Below are 5,117 nucleotides of genomic sequence, written 5' to 3' on the forward strand. Positions count from 1 at the left end.
ATGGGATTTTCGTGTACATTAATGTGTGCTACGCCTATAGTGATTTACTAACCTATTTGGCCTCCCATAGAGAGTTAGCAGTTGGCGCTCCCATACTGTTGAGAAGCTGCTGGAACAACCTCTTGCTGAGTTTAGATTATTTTAGTCATTGTAATTCAGTTATGGATTAATTTCACTAATTAACACATTCTGAGTTAATTAGTTTGTAATTGCTACAGGGTTTATTTGCATATATAAAGTCACTTCGTGTTTCGTGTGGTAGGTGATATTTAATTTATGTTGTTTAGTTTCTCATACTACTCAATATTTTTGTGTACAGTGTATGGGGGTGCCGATTGTTGAGGTTCTACGGACAGAGTTGCAAGGTTACACGGAACGGTGCGGTGAGTCCATATGTGTAGATTGTATCAAGGGTATCTCTTTCAAGTTTAATCTCCCTTTTGGTTGAGAGAGGAGTAAGCTATTTCTTTAAACCATGATCATTCATGTGTTCTTTAAAGGTTACCGTAATTAATTATTTCAAGTGTTTTCTACACATCATTTAGTATGTGTCCTGTATACAAGTCATGGTTGCATTGTGTGTATATGTGTATGTGAGTTGCATATCATTAAAGCAGTATGTTAACAATGCAGGGGCAGACAGGAGTTATCGTTTGCTGTTATAATTTAAGTGATGCAAGTTATTTCTGAGAGTGGTTGGTATTTGGACCAGATTTAAGTGTATTATTGATTTTTCGTCCTAATTTACATGATTCACTATATTAGTTCGATACGTTGCTTTAAGTGTTAATGAACATATATTATATTGTAACTTTGTTGTTTCATTTCATTCATTATGTGCTTTTATCCTGTCCTTTATTGTAATTTGCAGTATTGTGGGTTATTCAGCAGACTACTATTCTTTCTTAGTAATGGTGAGATAACGTAGTTCAGGTTCCAAGTTGTGTTTCCATGGCACCATGGGAGTTAGATCCATTGCATCTTGGGAACTATGAGTCATTTGTTTGGATGATATAGATTATTTGTATATGGTTGTTCTCGGGCAGGTGTGTCTATATAATGTTAGCTTAGAACAGGTTTCATGTGAGTTGCGTGTGTATTTTATCATCATGATTGTTTACATTTTAATTTTATTCACTTTTTTCAGAAGCTGTTTTCTTCTCTGTAATGAGAATGGTTGTTCATCGTTGTTGAGTGTATAGAGACACATATAGCGTAAATAGGATTGAACGTAGCTGTCTTCGTCTTTTTCATCATTATGCTCGATACACTTTCTCGCGAGGACGGTCGCCCCTTCCAAAACCGATTATCCTTAATATATATATTTCACAAGCATATATGTGACGTTATGTCTGATCTCATGTACAAAAAGTGTTGTACTATACCTATATTAAACCCCAACAAGCCGCTTTTTTGGTAACAAATGACTGAAATACGACGAAAGCTATGCAAATAAGAAATAATGATGGACATTATGTAGAAGTGCCCCATATAATGCACAGTTTATATGAATCCTCGCCCCCCCCCTCCCCTCCCAGTCACATGACCAGACCTTTCTCCAGTGATCATCAGCCTCAGTCTAATAAGAAACCCTGTTCAATAGATAAAAAAATAAAAAAATGAGGATGGTATAATTTCTTAATGATCATGTACTAGCAGCCGAGAGCCGGTAGAGGGAGAGGGTAGTAGGAGAAAGGAAGGCGACAACCTGAGTAGAGGACTGTTAGAGAGATTCACCCTTGACCTTAATTATAATCACCAATTAACCGGTGAAATTTAAGAAAAGTATAGAATAAAAACAGCTCGATCAAATCATTCCATTCGTTCACCGTCAACTGCTTTAGAAAAGCATTTCTGACGAAATTTGATCAACTACAAACTTCCTGCAAAATTCACTATAGTCTTCACCATTGGTAATACTCCTAGCAACGTTTCTCCCGAAGTTACTATTTCCCCTCCCAGTGAATAAGTTATAACCTGATATTATACATGCCAGTGTTTTTGACTCGATACTATTGTACGGCTGTGTGCTTGTCCACGTTTAGAATACAGAGTAAGAAATAACGGGAGAGGTATATACAATATACAGTTAAGAGAACCGTATATCTAAATACACCTCTGTTAATAAAGAATAGGTATAATTAGTTTACTGGGGGATACGGATCCTGGTACCATATGTAGAAAAAAATAATAATAAAAAGTCGTCGAAAGCAATCTTAAAACCATAAATGACTCTTTTAGAACGGATAACAGACAGGCATATCAATCCATTAATTCACATCCCATTGAGAATTAGAAGATCTGATATGCATTTCATCTTCTACATAATGTTACACAATCTTCTGGCAATTATATGTTCATACCCTTGGAAAAACTAAACAATTTAGCCTCCTGCTAAAAATGATCAAACCATGAATTTAATATTACCTCGCCACCTTCTAATATCCGGCAGAGAAGTGAGATTGAGAATTCGAAGCTTCTCATGATATGAGAAACACACTCTTCATTGAGTGAAAAACCTAGAAGTACGTTTAAAAGCAATCTCAAAACATCATTGTCTTTAGAGAAGTTACTATTCCAAGCCTGAATATCATACCGATAACTACTGTACACATTGCCCTTTTCCCCACCCCATAGTATACATTGCCTAGAAGGCTGCAATATGCAGTCAATATAAATACATAGATCCTTTTTCAGAAATTTAAAACATCCCGGAGCTTCTCTTCATCCAGACTATGAAAATATAGCTAGTATATACAATTCGCACCAAAATGAATCCCCTCGTATTTACAAAATTTATATGAGTTTATTACTCCTGAGACCAAGAAAAAACTTAATTGAAACCATTCTACAATAAATCAGTTCTTATTTTAGAGGAACATTTTCTGAATACAATTAAACTGATGTGATCAGCAAACTCCAGCAAAGAATATATGTAACAAGGTTTCTTTTTTACAACCCCATACCGGGGAATCGAACCCGGGCCTATGGAACGCCATTTTAACATTTATTCAATAATTACAGATATCTCTAATTAATTTTCGGATACCTCTAATTAATTTTCAGATATCTCTTATTCATTTCCAGATATCAATAATTAAAACTTATTTGAGATATCAGAAATTGAACGCGAGATACCAAAACTTCGATTTAGAGATACCCAAACTTGAATTAGAGATAACAAGAATAGGCCTACAATCATAGAGGTATCAACAATTGAATTCGAGATATCAAGAATTCGAGTTAGTGATATCCAAAATTGAATTCAATTTAATTTAATATGAGGTATCTGAAATAAATTGCAGAAATTTGGAATTAATTGAAGATATCTCTAATTATTGAATAAATATCGACATGGCATTCCATACAGGCAGCGTGGGTGAAAGCGACGAGGGCACAAATTAAATGACGGTTAAACCTTTGCCATCAGTCAACTTTTTTGTTTGCTTGAGAAATGACCGTTGGGTTTCGTCAATAGATCGAAGTGTCTGATATTTTCAGTCTAGTTTTTTTTTGCATGCATACTATATGAGATCAATTCCACACAAATCTCAATACAGGCAAACAGAAATTACATACATATGCAAATGCATTACAATATTCAGTTTTTTCGTAATTCATCACGATAAGGACAGTATAAGAATCAAATGATGTCATCCACGCACGAGAACTATTGATTCGGTCGTTATTGAGTTTAAACTAAAGAACATCTTTAGATCGAGTAATCATCATATTGTTGAGACTAATTAAAATGAACAACGTGGTCTTGTGATTAACCTCATAGGAACATTCCCTGGCAGAGGTTTAGTGTTTATTACTGAAATCGATCTATTAAATAAAGATTGGAATCCCAGGCAAACCCACTATACCTGCAGACAGTCAGTTTTTTCTTGATTGACTATCGTACATATCCATAGGCCTACATCCTACATGTCAAAAATTCTATTTAATGAAAGTCATCTTTTATTTATAGTTATAACGAAATCTTAGTACAGGACGTGTGAAACAAAACTACATCATTCAACCTCATACTTCATACGGAATGCTCGTTGTTGACACTAAATTTGTGAATTTCTTCATTATATTTGGATTTTTAGTATCAATAATTTTCGATGTCACACATGAATATCACAAACAAAATGATCTTTTTTTGTTCTCCTGATGCAAAAAAGGACCCCATAGATAACCGAACTAATTGCCAAGTGTCTTGGGCTACCATCACTATAATGTGTGATATCATATTGTCAATGAGGAGTGAAACATTTTATTCCCATCCCATCCCACCCCCACCCACCTTCCTCGTTTTATCATGTAAGGTAAATGTCCAGTGATGATACTGAATCCAACGCCAATATTAGCGTATGTTATAAGAAGTTTCTTATTTTATATTCAGCATTTGCAAGATCCATCTCTATTGCAGAAATAACAAATAAAATATTGCAATTAATTCTAAAAATTCACTAACATATGTAGTTTGAGTAATATCATATATATTACTTGCCAGTCTTTTCACATATGAAGAAACATTAAAAACTGCTATTTAAGTAGGGTGTGGCCCTGGGGTCGTTGGAGTCAGCTCCCATGTAAAAAAACAAAACAAAAAAACAAAGTAAACGTGAAGTGGTGGATTCTGCATATTGAGGCTATTAATTGGGTCTGCAACTAGTAATAATTAACTAATTACTTTTAATTTTGTGTGTGGAGATTCAAGAGGGGATCGAGGAAGGGGGGGGGGGGCAACCGACACCTGATCTTCCCAGTGGAAGAGGACTTATCTTAGCTGTTGGGGACGGTTGTTGAGTATCTCCATAATCTCCGGTGGTTTCAATATCCCGTCAAGTGGCGTAGTTGACTATTGTCAAACTTGGGCTTTCTAATCTTTTCATTTTTGAAAGGAAACATAAGCAGGTGATGATAGCGTCAAGATAACAGAACACGTTTTCCGTATATAATTGAGTTGACAATGTTGAAACCAAAGATTTTGATTAAAGTTTTGTATTCGAACTCAACGAAATTGAGAAACTGGTACTTTAAATCCCAAATACAAAGGTATACTGCTATACGGCAAGTTGGGGATGGTACTGCAGCGACTATTCTGTCACGTGACTGACGTCATC

The sequence above is a fragment of the Apostichopus japonicus genome, chromosome 15 (genome assembly GCF_037975245.1).
Source record: "Apostichopus japonicus isolate 1M-3 chromosome 15, ASM3797524v1, whole genome shotgun sequence".
Lineage (NCBI taxonomy): Eukaryota > Metazoa > Echinodermata > Holothuroidea > Aspidochirotida > Stichopodidae > Apostichopus > Apostichopus japonicus.